The sequence below is a fragment of the Symphalangus syndactylus genome, chromosome 7, assembly GCF_028878055.3.
Source record: "Symphalangus syndactylus isolate Jambi chromosome 7, NHGRI_mSymSyn1-v2.1_pri, whole genome shotgun sequence".
Classification (NCBI taxonomy): Eukaryota; Metazoa; Chordata; class Mammalia; order Primates; family Hylobatidae; genus Symphalangus; species Symphalangus syndactylus.
This window is the reverse complement of record NC_072429.2, coordinates 47,663,052-47,680,844: the sequence shown is the minus strand read 5'-3', so window position 1 is coordinate 47,680,844 and position 17,793 is coordinate 47,663,052. Positions and strand designations below refer to the sequence as shown.

At 45.3% G+C, this 17,793-nt stretch overlaps 1 protein-coding gene, 1 long non-coding RNA gene and 1 other non-coding gene across 3 annotated transcripts in view; 2 read left to right on the top strand and 1 right to left on the bottom strand.

Annotated features, from left to right (window-relative positions):
* The window catches only part of LOC129486331 (uncharacterized), a 49,507-nt gene that overhangs the window by 19,232 nt on the left and 12,482 nt on the right, over nt 1-17,793 (bottom strand). The window lies entirely within an intron of this gene.
* The window catches only part of MATR3 (matrin 3), a 55,196-nt gene continuing 49,799 nt past the window's right edge, over nt 12,397-17,793 (top strand). The window contains exons 1-3 of the mRNA XM_063642745.1: nt 12,397-12,467; nt 14,237-14,266; nt 17,158-17,236. The gene's annotated coding sequence lies outside the window, so the exon portion shown is untranslated. The remainder of the gene's footprint in view (nt 12,468-14,236; nt 14,267-17,157; nt 17,237-17,793) is intronic.
* Nucleotides 16,889-17,089, top strand: LOC129487064 (small nucleolar RNA SNORA74). The gene has a single exon (XR_008659191.1). It is a non-coding gene; the product is annotated as a small nucleolar RNA SNORA74 (small nucleolar RNA).

Sequence of the window (17,793 nt, the reverse complement as noted above, 5' to 3'; positions counted from 1 at the left end):
CAGAGAGGAGGAGGAGCATAAGGAGAGGGAGTAAGATTGAGGCACAGAAAGAAGGCCTGCAGGACTGAGCCCTGCCTGTGTCGTTGGCGGGCAGCTCTGGGGTATAGCTCTTCATTTGGCTCATCGAGGGGAAAAGAATATTCAATTTTGAACACTTGGAATTCCCTAGATGCTTTCAGTAGCCCACTGATCCCTCAAGTTGTCTTTGGCTCCATCTGGCCATCCCAGGAGGCTCCTGCCAGGGACCTGCCAGCCCCCAGACCAAGATATAGTCATTGTGGACCTTCTCAAGCAAAGGGCAAGTGAAGGAAAAACAGCCTGTCTGAGAACAGCAGCCACTGATTTTCTTCGTTTAAAAAAATTTTTTTTAGTGCTTATATAATTGCAGAAACCACTGATTTTCATCTTTCTCAGAAAAGACCCTGTGTTCACCATCTGTTTCCTGACTAGGGGCTTCAGGCCCTACTCTCTGAGATACTGGCCTGACAGTATCCTAATCTGCAGGCACAGAGCAGAAACTTCCCTGAGCTGGGAGCTGGGGAGGCAGGGCTCCCAGATGCCAAGCCGCAGTCTGAGTTCCTTACAGTGATGCTGCTCTTGCCAGAAACCTCAGCTGCTCGCTCCTGAGGCTGGGATGCCATCTGCTGCTCAGCTTAGGAAACTGGCTGATGGGCTGCACAGCCAAGGCTGAGTCTGGTCGGGGGTGGGCAAGAGGACCGCCCTGGGTCTCAGGAGAGCCATGTTTTTTGTTTCTGGATAAATCCAGTACTGGCCTTCAGGGACAGAGCAAATACTCTGTCCTCAGTCATTCTTCTTAGACTAGACAAGATGCCTCTCTTCGACAAGAAGAGACCTGGGGATTTTAGGGGGATGGGTGGGTCTGCTCTGCCCTTCGTAAAGTTCAGTGTTATCTCAAGGTTAAATTACCGAGAGAGGTCCAGGCTGCCTTTGAAGTTCTATAGATTTCCTCAAAGGGTTTATTTTTTTCTTTTCTTTTTGCTTTTGTTTGTTTGTTTGTTAATTTGCAGGTTTAACTAAGATTATTACAAGTTGAGTTAATTGGCTGAATGAAATAATGAGGCCAGGCCTAGAGGAAGTGGGGCTTTGAAGAAAAAAGCATGCTCATGCAGAATTGAAATAAAATCTTCAGACTCTCAGCAGTTTTTGAAGCCCCTGCTTTTTGGGCTGTCCTCATTCAGGCTCCAATCCAGATAGGGTTGGGAACCTAGTATTTTAGGGGCCACATATTTGTTGGTATTTCTTGAAGAAATGGTTATTCTGAGGAAATTTTCTACAAGCCAGTGTGGCAGCCAGCCTCCAGGATGATCGACCCCCAATGCTGTCCATGTACTGATATTCATGCACTTGTAAATCCCCTCTCCCATGTGGTACCAGGGTTTGTCTGTGTGACCAATAGAATATGACAGAAGTAATCATATGTAATATACAAGATTAGGTTATAAAAGACACTGTGGCTTCTTTCTTGGTCACTCTGTCATCTGATCACTCACTCTGGGGCAAGCCAGTTGCCATGTAGTGAACAGTGCTGTGGAGGGTCATGTGGTAAGGAACTAGGCCTTCTATCAACAGCCACGTGAGCCACCTTGGCAGCAGATGCTCTGGCCCTCATCAGGGCCTCAGATGGCTGCAGCCCTAGTGGACGGCTTGACTACAACCTCATGAGTGACCCTGAGCCAGCTTAGCTAAGCTGCTCCCCAATCCTGACCCCCAGAAACTGTATGAAATAAACATTTGTTACTTTAAGTTCTTGAAGTTTTGGGATAATTTGTTTTGCAGCAACATAATAAATTTGTTATATGGTATTATTATTATATCATGGTATATCATCTGCATTATATCATTTCTTTTCCTTATAAAGTCTGGTGTCTGGACTGTACCCCCTTAATCTCTCTAACCTCATCTCTTACCACTCTGCCTCCCCCCAGCTTAGTCTCACCTTTGGCTCAGTCTGCCACAGACCTGTTGAATTTGCTTTTCTCTCTGATGGAACTCCCTCCCACTCAACCAACCCCAAAATCTCTGCATGGTAACTTCTTTATCTCCTTCAAGTCTTCATTCAAATGTCACCTCCCCAGTATAGCCTGTCTTGACACTCTTCACTCCTTGTATAGTAACTCCTACATCTTCCTTTTTGTTCGCTACTGTATTCTTAGCTCTTATAGTTATATAACATGTAATAAAATATCTTTTACATATTTATCTTGTAATTTCTGTCTTCCTCCACTAGAATGTAAGCTCCATGAAGGCAAGAATTTGTGTTTTTTTTTTTTTTTTTTTTTTTTTTTTTTTTGAGACGGAGTCTCACTCTGTCGCCCAGGCTGGAGTGCAGTGGCGCGATCTCGGCTCACTGCAAGCTCTGCCTCCCGGGTTCACGCCATTCTCCTGCCTCAGCCTCTCCGAGTAGCTGGGACTACAGGCACCTGCCACCACGCCCGGCTAATTTTTTTTGTATTTTTAGTAGAGATGGGGTTTCACCGTGGTATCGATCTCCTGACCTCGTGATCCGCCCGCCTCGGCCTCCCAAAGTGCTGGGATTACAAGCGTGAGCTGCCGCGCCCGGCCAAGAATTTGTGTTTTTGTCTATTTTAGTTAATGTTCTATTCTTAGCATCTGGAATAGTGACAAGCATATGGGAGATATGCAATATATTTAGTTGAATGGGAAAAAAAATGAATGTCATAATTTGCCATTTATATCTGCTAGATTCCATATTATATATCATATGCCATAGTATGATAGTTGACATATATGTTATATTTAAATGCAGTGCAAGGCAGTGCAGATACAAGGGCCATAAATAAGAAGATCCAGCCAGGCATGGTGGCTCACACCTGTAATCCCAGCACTTTGGGAGGCCGAGGTAGGCAGATCACTTGAGGTCAGGAGTTCGAGACCAGCCTGGCCAACATGGTGAAACCCCATCTCTACTAAAAATACAAAAATTAGCTGGGCATGGTGGTGGGTGCCTAAATACCAGCTACTAGGGAGGCTGAGGCAGGAGAATAGCTTGAACCCAGGAGGTGGAGGTTGCAGTGAGCTAAGATCACACCACTGCACTCCAGCTTGGGGGACAGAACCAGCCCATATCTCCAAAAAAAAAAAAAAGGAGACCCGGCCTTGTTGCTTGTTGGCCAGCTATGTGACCATGAGCCAGGCACGTAACCTCTCTGGGTCTGTTTTACTCGTCTGTAAAGCAAGACTAATATAACTTCCTTGTCTTATCACAGAGTAGTTGTAGGGATCAAATGAGATGATGAATGTTACAGCATTTTTAAAGAGTCTAACACATGATGTAAGTGTTTCTGAAATGTGTTCCAAAGACCAGTTATCCCAGGGTGTGAAGAAAAAGAAAGGTCAAAGAGGTTTGCAAAATGTGAGTTCCCATATTCTAACTCCTGCTGGACATTCGCAGCTCACATTAGCACATGACAGGCTCTGAAAATCCTGCACTTAAATATCTACTCCCAGTGCACCTGACTATACATCAGGAAAACGTGCTCTATACAAATACAGAGCATTATCTTTATTATCAGAATAGTGCTGTTAGTTTATTATTTATTTATTTATTTATTTATTTTTTTTTTTTTTGAGACAAAGTTTTTTGCTGTCACCCAGGCTGGAGTGTAGTGGCACAATCTTGGCTCACTGCAACCTCCGCCTCCCAAGTTCAAGAGATTCTCATGCCTCAGCCTCCCGATTAGCTGGGATTACAGGAGCCCGCGACCACGCCCAGCTAATTTTTGTATTTTTAGTAAAGACAGAGACACTTTTTCACCACGTTGGCCAGGCTGGTCTCAAACTCCTGACCTCAGGTGATCTGCCCACCTCAGTCTCCCAAAGTGCTGGGATTACAGGCATGAACCATCATGCTCAGCCTATTGTTACTTTAGATCAAGAAGGAATGCTAAAGTTCTTGGAACAGAAATTCCAGTGGGTTGGGCAATGCGATCCAGCAGCTGAAATGGAGATTGGAGGAGGGAAGAAGGAGGAGGAGAAAATAGAAAAGGAAGTGGCACAAGAGAGGAATGAAGGAAAAGAAGAGCAAGAAAAATAAGAAGAAGAAACAAAAATGGTGGTGAAGGGAGAAAAGGACAACTAAACTAATCCCCTCTGCAAATAACTGTAGAAAAAAGGCAGGCCTGGCACAGTGGCTCACGCCTGTAATCCCAGCGCTTTGAGAGGCCGAAGTGGGCAGATCACCTGAGGTTGGGAGTTCGAGACCAGCCTGACCATCATGGAGAAACCCTGTCTCTACTAAAAATACAAAATTAGCCGGGTGTGGTGGCGCATGCCTGTAATCCCAGCTACTCAAGAGGCTGAGGCAGGAGAATTGCTTAAACCTGGGAGGCAGAGGTTGCCATGAGCTGAGATCACAGCATTGCCCTCCAGCCTGGACAACAAATGCGAAACTCCATCTCAAAAAAAAAAAAAAAAGAAAGAGAGAGAGAGAGAAAGAGAAAGAAAGAAAGAAAGAAAGAAAGAGAAAGAAAGAAAGAAAGAGAAAGAAAGAAAGAGAAAGAAAGAAAGAAAGAGAAAGAAAGAAAGAAGAAAGAAAGAAAGAAAGAAAGAAAGAAAGAAAGAAAGAAAGAAAGAAAGAAAGAAAGCAAGCAAGCAGGCAGCCTGAGATCTCCTATGGATGGGGTGGGAGAGAGAATCCTGGAATCCTAGCACTGCCTGCCGAGCCCTGCTTATTCCTTTAAGTGTGACCTCTGCCAATTTCTGCAGCTGGAGCTCAGGCTTCCTTTTCAACTTCAGGGAATCTCTGATTGAAGATATTTCTTCTTCTTTTTTTTTTTTTTTTTGCACTTGGTTGTTTTATTCCCTCAAAAAAATAAATAAACAAATAAAATCGATATTTCTTCCTTATCAGAGAGGAGGAATCAGGTAAAACAAATCAGCAATTTCTTTTTCTTTTTTTTTTTTTTTTTTGAGACGGAGTCTCAGTCTGTCGCCCAGGCTGGAGTGCAATGGCGTAATCTCTGCTCACTGCAAGCTCCGCCTCCCTGGTTCACGCCATTCTCCTGCCTCAGCCTCTCCGAGTAGCTGGGACTACAGGCGTGCGCCACCTCGCCCGGCTAGTTTTTTGTATTTTTAGTAGAGATGGGGTTTCACCGTGTTAGCCAGGATGGTCCCGATCTCCTGACCTCGTGATCCGCCCGCCTTGGCCTCCCAAAGTGCTGGGATTACACGCGTCAGCCACCGCGCCCGGCCCCCAAATCAGCAATTTCTTAATTTAGTGTACTTATTAAGTGCCTGAAATGGCAGCTGCCATTTTTTTTCCTTTCCTTCTGAGCAATAAGCCTTGGCAGCACGCCTGGCTTGGAAAAGGAAGAGGACCAGCAATTCCTCCTGAAAGGATTCCTTAGGCTAAATGGGACATGAAGAGGCCATCAGGTTTATTCTTGACCTCCAGGTAGGCCTGTCCTGGACCAGCCAAAACAGACGCTCTTAGAAAAGGAGATTTTGCAGCTCTCTCAGGCATCCACTTATATTTCTAACCCTCATGGTGAGGAAGTCCTTTGTTATATCTCATTTCAGTCTTTTTCCTATAATTTCATTTTTTTTTGCCTTTCTCTTATCCCAGAATAAGACAGTGATCTGTCATAAGTTGCATGCATAGTGCAATGTATAGTAAACAATATAGAAACAACCAATTTCTCTGGTCATATAATTGGTGAATATCACTTGAGACTCCTCATTTCCAGTCAATTGGGAGACTAGGCTTTATCTTTATTTATTTATTTAAATAAATAGAGACGAGGTCTCACTGTGTTGCCCAGGTTGGTTATTTATTTATTTTAAATTGTGGGATTCAAGTGTGGGATAGGGAAGTAATGGAAAGGAAGCAACATGCATTGAGTACCTGCCTGATCTCTTATATATGACATCTCATTTAATCCTCACAACAGCTCTAAAATATAGAGATTACTATTCCCATTTTATAGGTGATGGAACTGAGGCCAGAGGTCATGTATCTAAAAGTCAAACAGCTAACATGTAAGTGGTGGAGTCAGAATCAAATCCACATCTGACTCCTAGGTTCATGTTCTCTTTACCCAGGGAGCTTGTATATATCATACAGACACCTAGGTCTTTAGTTTCCTTACATTGCTGTGAGATATTTGGTTTACTGTCCAATAAACATGCTGAGGTTCTGGCTATTTTACATGCCCATTTACTATTTGGTAAACTTAGCACCACAAAGGTGCAAGTAACTCCATCAAGTGGATGCCTGAGAGAGCAGCAGAATCTCCTTTTCTTAAAGTATCTGTTTGAGCTGGGCCAGGGCAGACCTATCTGGAGGCTTTCCTGTGACCAAATCTGAACTCACTCTACCTGATGTCTATTGTAATCTCCATAATGGTAAGGACTATGTCTGTTTTATTTATCATTGTATCCCTCATAGAGTCTAGCACAGGGCCTGCCACATGGCAGATACTCAATATTGGTTCAATGAATGAATGATGAAGTTAGACAAAGACTCTAAAAACAAGGTAAGAGAACCAACCTGACAAAGATTTAAAAGGGCCAATGTTTAGCTTAAAGAAGAAGCAAAGAAGAAGAGAGGTAGCCAGGAAAAGAACGAGTGACAGCAAGATAAGAAAACTCAGCACAAACAAGCAAGATAAAAATAGCCTCTCGCCACCACTGTCCTTTTAAAATTACTTTCTATATTCGAGCTTAAGTGACAAGTGAAATCTCCTCTGTAATTTCCCATGTGTTCAGTTTAATGAATTTCCGGCAAATGGTTTCAGTACTGGAGGGCCAATTTGGACATTGTGGGGGTGGGGCTGGTGAGAAAATGAGGGGTATGGAAATAGACTAACAAATTGAGCTAGAAACCAAATGAAGAGGTGATTGAAGGCATGTGAGGAAGGAACCAAGTCCTGGAACTTGTTCAACTCCAAGAAGGACTGGGAATTGATCTTCCTCTAGCTGGTGTCACCATGATGTTTCCCTACATGCTGTAGAGGGAGCCCACAGTCCCAGGCTGCCTTGCAATGCTTTGTACCACATTGCCTATTGTCTAAAGAGCTTTGTTTGTTTAAACAGAAGGCAATATGTTAATAACAATTTCAAACATCAGAGGGAATAAAGAGACTGTGGCTCTTTCAGGTCCCACATGCCTTCTACATAGCAGGTATGCCATACATGTTAAACTGAGTCACAGTGAGGGGGTTGAGTTATGGAAGAAAAGCATGGGAATGCCCAGTCCACCCCTTTGCATCTGTGCTGCTGGCCAAATGTCTTCAGTTTTTCCATAGATAGAGGACGGAGCTCTGAGAGGCCACAGGACCCAGAATACAAAGTCCTTTTTATTTTAGTCCTTAAAACCGACAATGACAGGCCGGGCATGGTGGCTCACGTCTTAATCCCAGCACTTTGGGAGGCTGAGGTGGGTAGATCACTTGAGCCCAGGAGTTTGAGACCAGCCTGGACAACATGGTGTAAACTGGTATCTACAAAAAATACAAAAATTAGCTGAGCATGGTGGTGCACACCAGTAATCCCGGCTACTCGGGAGGCTGAGGCAAGAGAATCGCCTGAACCCAGGAGGCAGAGGTTGCAGTGATCATGCCACTGCACTCCAGCCTGGGTGACAGAGTGAGTGAAACTTCACTTCAAAAAAAAAAAATTGACAGTGACCATGCAGCCCACAATTACAAGCAGAATTATAGATTTTTTTCAGGCTCTCAAGTATGCTGCTTTCTTTTATAAGTGTGTGTGTGTGTGTGTGTGTGTGTGTGTTTTATTTTATTTTATTTTATTTTGAGACGGAGTCTCACTCTGTTGCCCAGGCTGGAGTGCAGTGGCACGATATTGGCTCACTGCAAGCTCCACCTCCCGGGTTCACACCATTCTCCTGCCTCAGCCTCCAGAGTAACTGGGACTACAGGCACCTGCCACCACACCTGGCTAATTTTTTGTATTTTTAGTAGAGATAGGGTTTCACTGTGTTAGCCAGGATGGTGTCAATCTCCTGACCTCGTGATCTGCTCACCTCCACCTCCCAAAGTACTGGGATTGCAGGCATGAGCCACCGCACCCGGCCGTATTTTGTTTTATTTTATTTATGTATTTTTTAATATATAGAGACAGAGTCTTGCTATGTTGTCCAGGCTGGTCTTGTACTCCTGGGCTCAAGTGATCCTCCCACCTCAGCCTCCCAAAATGCTGGGATTACAGGAGTGAGCCACCATACCCGGCCCCATATGCTTTTCATTGTTGTTATTTAAACAGTTTTATTGAGATATAATTCACACACCCTAAAACCTACACATTTAAGGAGTGCAATTCAATGGTTTTTATTATAGTCACAGTTACGTGCAACCATTGTCACAATTTCAGAACATTTTCATCACATCAAAAAGAAACTCCAAGCCCCTTAGCTATCACCTTGTCCCTCACTCAACCCTAAGCCACTCCTAATCTACTTCCTGTCTCTACAGATTTTCCTATTCTGGACTTTCATATGAACCAGATCAAACAATATGTGACATTTCGTGACTAGCTTCTTTATCTTAATGTTTTCTTTTCTTTCTTTTTTTTTTTTTTTTTTTGTGACGGAGTCTCGCTCTGTCGCCCAGGCTGGAGTGCAGTGGCGCAATCTCGGCTCACTGCAAGCTCCGCCTCCCCGGTTCATGCCATTCTCCTGCCTCAGCCTTCTGAGTAGCTGGGACCACAGGCGCCTGCCACCACGCCTGGCTAATTTTTTCTATTTTTTAGTAGAGACGGGGTTTCACTGTGTTAGTCAGGATGGTCTCGATCTCCTGACCTTGTGATCCGCCTGCCTCGGCCTCCCAAAGTGCTGGGATTACAGGCGTGAGCCACCGTGCCCCACCTATCTTAATGTTTTCAAGGTTCATCTATGTTGTAGCATGAATCAGTACATGATTCTTTTTTTTCTTTTTTTCTTTTGAGACAGAGTCTTGCTCTGTTGCCAGGCTGAAGTGCAGGGGCTCCATCTCTGCTCGCTACAACCTCCGCCTCCCGGGTTCAAGCTGTTCTCCTGCCTCAGCCTCCCAAGTAGCTGGGACTACAGGCACAAGCCACCACACCCAGCTAATTTTTTGTATTTTTAGTAGAGACGGGGTTTCACCATGTTGGCCAGGCTGGTCTCAAACTCCTGACCTCAAGTGATCCGCCTGCCTCAGCCTCCCAAAGTGCTGGGATTACAGGTGTAAGCCATCACGCCTGGCCGTTTTTTTTTTTTTTTTTTTTTTTTTTTTTTCAGACAGAGTTTCACTGTCACTCAGGCTGGAGTGCAATGGCATGATCACAGCTCACTGCAGCCTCAACCTCCCAGGCTTAAGCAATCCTTTCACCTTAGCCCCCTAAAGTAGCTGGGACTACAGTTGTGTATCACCATGCCCACCTAATTTTTTTATTTTTTGCAGAGATGGGGTCCCATCTCTATGTTGCCCAGGCTGGTCTTGAACTCCTGGGCTCAAGCAATCCTCTTGCCTTAGTCTCTTCAAAGTGCAGAGATTACAGGATTCATTCTCTTTTATGGCCAAGTAATAGTCCATTGTGTGGATATGCCACATTTTGTTTATCCATTCATCAAGTAATGAACATTTTGTTTTGGGGGGCTATTATGAATAATGCTGCTATAAACATTTCTGTATAGGCTTTTGTGTGACAGGCTTTAATTTCTCTTGGGTGCATACCTAGGACTGGAATTGCTGAGTCATAAAGTAACTCTATGTTTAATCATTTGAGGAACTGCCAGACAGTCTTCCAAAGCAACTGCACCATTTTACATTCCCACCAGCAGTGTATGAGGGTTCCAATTTCTCCACATCCTTGCCAATCCAACTATGCTTTTGAGAAATAACAAGGACAACTGAAGAGCCCCACTCTAATTGGGTAGCTAGTACATAGCAGCAAGAGGAGTGTAGGGATGGAGGAGGAGTCCCTCCTCTAAGCCCTTAGGATCAGCCAGAGAGAATATAGCTATCTCTAGTACTCTTCCTGACCCCCTAGGCTATGTTAGCTGCCCCCAGACATGTGACCAAGTATACACATAGTACTTGTCATTCTTCTCCACTAGACTGTAAGCTTTAGGCAGGCAGGAATCTCTATCGTTCTGACTTTTATCTGCAGCATCTGAACAGAGTCTGGCACATGATAGATGTTTTGTAAATGTTGATTGACTGAGTGACTGACTAACTGAACAAATGACTAGATATTTCTCTACTGGTGGTTTTTCTCCTTGTCCAGGGAGAGAGAAAAAGAGCAGTCTTAGAGGCAGAAGGCATCAAGGAGGGAAGTAGGAATCAGAGGAGAGATGGAGGAGAAAGGGAAAGGCAGGCAAGAAGCTTGGGGACCTGGTGTCACTTGAGGTCAGCTTTAAGTTATGAGGTCAAACTCAGAGCTAATGGACTTCTCCTAGTCCTTTGCTTTCCGTCTAGCTGCATTCATTTTTCTAGAAATGTTCCCTTTTATTTTTTGTTATTATTCTCAATAATTTTGTCTTTGCAAGAAGAAGAAACAAAAAAGTAGAAAAATAGTTGATATTACAGGTAAAAGAAAACATAAATCAACCCATCAAAATTGATTCAGAATTTAAAAGGATGGAAGTCAAAAAGGTTGACTATGAAGGATTTTTAAGTTGGAAACAAAAGAAATCATCATCTAGGTTTTTCTCCAAAGGTCACTGAAAGACCTATAGCCCAAAAAGTTGACCACTTGTTCAACAGGACATGAAAACATGGCTCACCTCACAGCCTTATTTATAATGGCTGGCCTTCCACACAAATCCTGCCTTCTACCTGGACTAATCTGAATCCAGTCATCACCAGGTTATTGGTCCCTCTCTCCCGGAAGGTCTGCATAGCTCCCTGTCCTCAGTTACTTTTTGTCTCTTCTCTGAAAGCACACATGCACATTCACACACGCACATACACACACACACACACACCCTATCTTTCCTTTTCATGAGTCTTCAGGGTAGCTCTGCCCTCTCCACTTTGTGTGTTTGGAAGGAAAGAAAGCGAAATATATGAGATGCCAATGCAATTTCTCCTTTAGCAGAGCTCAGTAGGACAATTACCCACCCAATCTGCCTGGTTTTATAGCTCTCATAACCTTCCTTTACGAACACGCTGTGACAGCCGGATGTGGGCATTGATTATGGCAGCAGTCTTCAGCCACATTTATTTAACTGCAAAGCAGAGTTCCTGCCTACCAGCCCAGCACTGATCATGTGACTTTTTAAATTACTGTATTTATGTAAGCCTTTTCCCAACCAGAGCCTGTGTCCAACTCCATCAAAACTGGGGAGGATTTGAGCCTGCCACTTCCCCTCCAGTGGCTCTTTGGCCCTATAGCCTAGGGTCTTTTGCTGGAATCAAACTGGGGCTCTGAGCTTTCTTAGGAGAGGTCTGCAAGAGTTGGGGTGCACAAGAAGCATACCTTTTCCATTATGAAAGAGCTGAGGAAATAGACAATGAAACATGTTGGCAGATGCCAAGGGCAGTGGCTTGGTTCCCAGGGGATCACCTGGCAATAGTGCCAGGTGCAAGAGATCAGCAAAACTCACAGGATTAGTTGTTGTTGTTGGGGGACGGGTGTGGTAAAGGAATTTGGGGGAATTAGATAATGGAGTTAGGAATTACTGCTTGTAGGCCTTTCCACTCTGGACCCCAGCAGAATCATATGGACCTTAGCCACTGGGAGAGGGAAGTTTTAGTGTTCCAAAGAAATCCTGGTAGCCTTGCAGGCAGTCTGTCCTGAACAAGGACTCTGCCTGACTGTGCCATAGTGCAGGGCAAGTCTAGCAGAGAAAGCCAGTGTTCTTCAGTTACTGCAGCTCAGCGAAGAATCCCACTGCAGGGCACTAGGGATGCCGGTCCTGCAGAGGTAAGCAGTAGGAGTGACTGGGTTAATCTATTCGAAAACCTCCTGGAAAGATCCCGAAGACCGTGGACCAAGGTGACCTGCGTGGGTGGGCGATCCATTAGCCGAATGACAGCGCTGCCGCAGAAAGCCAGAAAAAGGATATGCGTGGGAAGCGCAAAAGCGTGGGCTGGGCCTGCAGCAACGGAAAGGCGCCACGCTCGTGAGGGGAACCAGCTTTCCGGGGACGCTCAGTGTGGGCAGGCAGGAAGCCTGGCTCCACTAGGACACACAGATTCTCTCCTGAGCAGCTGCGAACTATGCGCCCCTTCTACCCTTAAGAGATGGGATGGGAGTCCAACAAACGCAGCCATTGCTCAGACCCCAGCACTTCTCTCCTCTAAGAAGCAGGTTCACCTCTACCACAGCACTCGCATTTTTTTTTTTTAAAGCCCGGCCTTTCCTAGGCGGGGTCAAGGGCCCCGCCCACCGAAGCCACGCCCAGTAGCCGCCCCGGGGCGGGGCTCCCCTCGGCTCCCGGCTGCCCTTTCCCCTCCGGCCTCTTCCCTTGCTGCTGCGCCCTGCGGAGCTCCGAACACGTGCGCGTGAGTAAGGACCCAGAGGGGAGAGTCCTTGGAGGTTTCCCAGTCTGGGGAAAGAAGCAGTGCAGGGTGGCTTCTGCCGGGGCACGTGACGAAATTGGGGTTCGTCCCCTCGTGACCCCGAGCTTGGAGGGCATCTGAAAGAGACCTGGGCCCCGGAGTCGTCCCCTGTTTTTCTACCATCCCTTTTCCCTCTTCTCCCTAGGGAGTCCCCTAGAGCCTGACTCCGAGAGCCTCGATCTCCCGGTGCCAGGGGCAGGGACTTTGGAAGGTTTGTGAGGAACAAATGTGCGGTGGAACTGAGTCAGCCCCTTTAACCCGAGCCTTGAAAGGGGCAGGCTATTTTTAGATCTGTTTTTAGACCCAGCGAACAATGAACCCTCTCTACTCATTTTCCTGTTCCTCTAAATTATTTGGAGGAAGTTAGGAGTGAAATTTGGGGATGGCTGAAAAAGGTATGATCTTAGCCTTACATAAATTATAATGGTGACTGTGAGGCCGGGCGCGTGGCTCACGCCTGTAATCTCAGCACTTTGGGAGGCCGAGGCGGGCGGATCACGAGGTCAAGAGAAGACCATCCTGGCCAACATGGTGAAACCCCGTCTCTACTAAAAATACAAAACTTAGCTGGGCGTGGTGTCTTGCTCTGTTGCCCAGGCTGGAGTGCAGTGTCGCGATCTCGGCTCACTGCAACCTCCGCCTCCTGGGTTCACGCCATTCTGCTGCCTCAGCTCCAGAGTAGCTGGGACTACAGGTGCCCGCCACCACGCCCGGCTAATTTTTTTTTTTTTTTTTTTTTTGTATTTTTAGTAGAGACCGGGTTTCACCGTGTTAGCCAGGATAGTCGCGATCTCCTGAACTCGTGATCCGCCAGCCTCAGCCTCCCAAAGTGCTGGGATTACAGGCGTGGGCCACCGCGCCCGGCCTAACATTTTCGTTATTGCTTTTAATCAGTAGTTGAGGTCTTGGCACGACTACTGCCTCCAATTCCCCTCACATCCAATACTGCAGTTATTTTTCCAAGTGCTGTTTTTATTGTCCCTCAGGAAGTATTGGAGGCCTTCCTATCTAGTTTTCCCACTGTTCACTGCCCGTTTCTCTCACTGGATAACTTTTCCCTTTTTACTCACTCATATTCACCATCTAAGCCTTTTTTGGAATGTAGCTCCTCAGGTGTTTACTGAGTGCCCACACTATACCAGACATTATCCTGAGGGTTAGCTTATATTTCACTTAAGCCTCCCAACCACCCTATTTACAGAGTGCTATTAGTAACATCCCCATTTGGCTTGGTGTACTCGCTCACGCCTGTAGTCCCAGATACTTAGGAGGCTGAGGTGGGAGAATCACTTGAGCCCAAGAAGTGGAGGCCGCAGTGAGCCATGATTGTGCCACTGCACTCCAGCCTGGGTGGCAGAGAAAGACCCTGTAATATAATATCTCCATTCTACAAATGAGGAGACTGAGGTATAGAGAGGTTACTTGCGCAGTGTCATTTGGCTAGACACTGGTTAGGGGATAGAGCCAGGCTCCCTGATATTTGTTTAATCGACTCTTTTGCTACTGTTGAACTGCTGTGGTGTATAAGTAACAAGAGGTGAAAACAAAGCTAAACAAGGATAAGCTGTTGGTTTTATTGTCTGCTGTTGTTTCTGTGGCTCAGGCCTAAGTTACCGTGGCTCAGGCCTAAGTTACCGTGTTTCGAGGGCAGGGACTCTGAGCTGCACACATATTCACTGTTGGCTGACTAACCTGGAGTTGTTTCATTGCAGAGAGGCCGGCTGTGGCAGATGCAACTTCAGGTGAGTGCAACCCCTTCAGCTCTCTTGGCTCCAGCTGTAGGCAGCTGCCTAGGTTGTCTTGTACCTAGGCAAGTGTTACACTGCTGGGAGAACAGCAGCCAATAGCTGGTTGGCATTCTGGCCCTGGTTCATGCCAACTCTGTGTTGACTACCCCAGGATGCCAGCATAGTTGCTTATCCACTAAGGCAGGGGTGTTTTTTGGCTTCCCTGGGCCACATTGGAAGGATAAGAATTGTCTTGGGCCACACATAAAATATAGTAACACTAACGGTAACTGATAGCTAAATTTAAAAAAAATTGCCAAAAAAAACCCTCATGATGTGTTAAGAAAGTTTACCAATTTGTGTTGGTCTGCGGGTTGGAAAAGCTTGCATTAAGGTTTAATCTGTGAGAGCATGACTTTTTGCAGAGAATAAGTCCAGACCTTCCTGAATAGTTCTGGTCCAACAGGTTTGGGTAGCGTGAAGTTACTTGAATCATACCTTGGAAACAGAACAAAGCTAATGGGAAGAGGGGGTTGGTAAAAATAGGCGGAAAAGTCACACCTTTATTTTTAGTGCCTACCAAGTGCTCAAAGGGGGCCAGATACAATGGGATTTTTGCTAATTTCACTGAAATTAAAGTGCATGGCTCCCACTACCCACCGTAAAAGCTAGTCATGATACCCTTTGTAGAGGGATGGATTCCCTATTAGGGAAACATTGATGGTAATTCACTTTAAAATTATGGGCATTCTCTAGCTGTTTAATAAAATATTAAAATATTGATTGAGGGGGCTCAGGGAACTGAACAACTACAACCACACTAATTTCTCCTTTGGGCTGACAGTATATTCACTTTAGTTGCTTATTGATTTTCAGAAATGAACAGTTGTTGCCCCATTAAAGTGGTAGATGCTGAGTTCCCTTTGTAATAATTTTGTTTTGGAATGCTTTTTCCCAAGTAGTTGGGATGATAGGTGTGTGCCACCACAACCAACTAATTTTTTTTTTTTTTTTTAATTTGTAGAGACAAAGTCTCATTGTGTTGCCCAGCCTTTAGTAGAGACGAGGTTTCACCATGTTGTCCAGGCTGGTCTCGAACTCCTGGGCTCAAGTGATCCTCCTGCCTCTCAAAGTGCTGGGGTTACAGGCATGAGCCACTGCACTGTGCCTGGCCTGGAATGCTAATCTTTTGAGAAAAGATGACCCTCGGTTGCTGTGAAAAGTGACATACTAGTTTCCACAGGAGGAAATGGGGAGGATGTTGGGGGGGGCAGGGGAGTTTTTTATCAAAGCTTGTTTTGTTAGATCAGTTGGCATTCCCTTAATAGGATTCTCTCAACTAAATGTGAGTGCTTTGTGTGAATGCCTCAACTGTGAATAGCCTTTTACATATGGGGTCTTAAGGCTAGTGATATCTGTAGGGCTTGGGGGTTGGTTAGCTTTATAGTACTACAGGCAGGGAAAAGGCAAATAATGGTAAATAAAATAATTCCTGAGGCTAGAGAAATGAGGGTAAATCATAAATGGCAAGCAGCATTCTATTTCCATCTCTCCAGATAAGGGTCCTTAGGAGCTATTTTAGACCGGGGTGCCAAACATTCAAATTCATGGGGAGTATACCATGTCTGCTCGTCTTTTTTTTTTTAATTGACAGTAATTGTATATGTTATATGGGGTACAATGTGAGGTTTTCATACATGTTTATATTGTGGAATGAGTAAAACATGCTACTTAACACACCTAGCACCTCACATACTTATATTTTGTTGCGGTGAAAACATTTAGTACCTTTTAGCAATTTTGAAATATACAGGCCTGGCACGGTGGCTCACACCTGTATTCCCAGCACTTTGGGAGGCTGAGGTGGGAGGATCATTTGAACCCAGGAGTTTGAGACAAGCCTGGGCAACAGAAAGAGATCTCATCTCTATAAAAAACAAAAAAGAAATTAGGTGGGTGTGTTGGCATGCACCTGTAGTCCCAGCTGCTTGGGAGGCTAAGCTGGGAGGATCACTTGACCCAGGAGATTGAGACTACAGTGAACCATGGTCATGCCACTGCACTCAGTCTAGACAGAGACCCTATCTCAAAATATATATATATACACACACACACACACGATGCATTGCTATTTATTATATTCTGTGTACTAGATCACTAAGTTTGCTTGTCTTCCTTTTTAGGATGACTTGAAAGTAGGGCATCCTTCACCCATCTGAAGGGAGGAAATAGTGGCAGGTGACAGTCTGCATGTGCAGTTTTCAGGTAAATATCCCTATTCATTCCAACATTGACTACCTCCTCTGTGCCAGGCCTGTTGGCTAGTTGGTATCTATCAGGAAACAATTGGGAGGTAAATTAACCTGTATTTGTAAGATCCATGAAGGAAAGGACAATATATCTTGTTTTATTCACTGCTAGATCCCAATTACAGTGCTTGGCACATGGCAGGAACTCCCTGAATGTTGGATAAAATAACTGAAAACACGGAAGGGGATTCCTGTTAAAGGGTTTGACAACAGGGTCTGCAATCAGTGCTTCCATGCCTGTTTTGCAGCCAACATTCAGCTGATATGTCTTCTACCTGGAGTGCCTAGGTATCTGAAACAAATAATGAGAAAGCTGTTTCAGGAATTATCCAGCGGTTGTCAGCTATCCAGGCTCATGTGGTGCCTCTGATGGTGTTACACTGTTGGAAGAGCAAACACTGTCTTTATTGAGGTTTGGCTCCAAGCACTGTTTTGGTGTTGTAGCTGAGTACCTTTGGGCAGTGTTTTGCATCTCTGAGAGTGGAATGACTCCTCCTGTGGAGTTGATCCTAGTCTGGGTGCAAACAATTTTTTTCTGTTAGAAAAAGGACCCTGTCTTAGGGACAGCCTGTCATTCTTTACCTCTTTGAATCCTAGATGCCTTCACCTGAATGACATCTACCTCCATCAGGACTCCAGATGTCTGACAGCCCTGTGTGACACCAAGATAAGTAATGTATGTAGTCTTCTTGTCATGTAGGTCCCAATTAAATTACTATAGCTCAGATGGGGGTAGGGGACTTAAAATTATGATTTGAAAAATTATGTAGAGTATCAGACTTTCTTTTTTTTTTTTTTTTGGGACAGAGTCTTGCTCTGTTGCCCAGGCTGGAGTGCATGCAATGGCTCGATCTCAGCTCACCGCAACCTCTGCCTCCCAGGTTCAAGCGATTCTCCTGCCTCAGCCTCCCAAGTAGCTGGGACTACAGGCACCTGCCACCATGCCAGGCTAATTTTTTTATTTTAAGTAGAGATGAGGTTTCACCATATCGGCCAGGCTGGTCTGAAACTCCTGACCTTGTGATTTGCCTGCCTCGGCCTCCCAAAATCCTGGGATTACAGGGTTTTTTGTTTGTTTTTTGAGACGGAGTCTCACTGTCGCCCAGGCTGGAGTGCAATGGCGCGATCTTGGCTCGCTACAACCTCTACCTCCCGGGTTCAAGTGATTCTCCTGCCTCGGCCTCCTGAGTAGCTGGGATTATAGGCGCGCACCACCACGCCCAGCTAATTTTT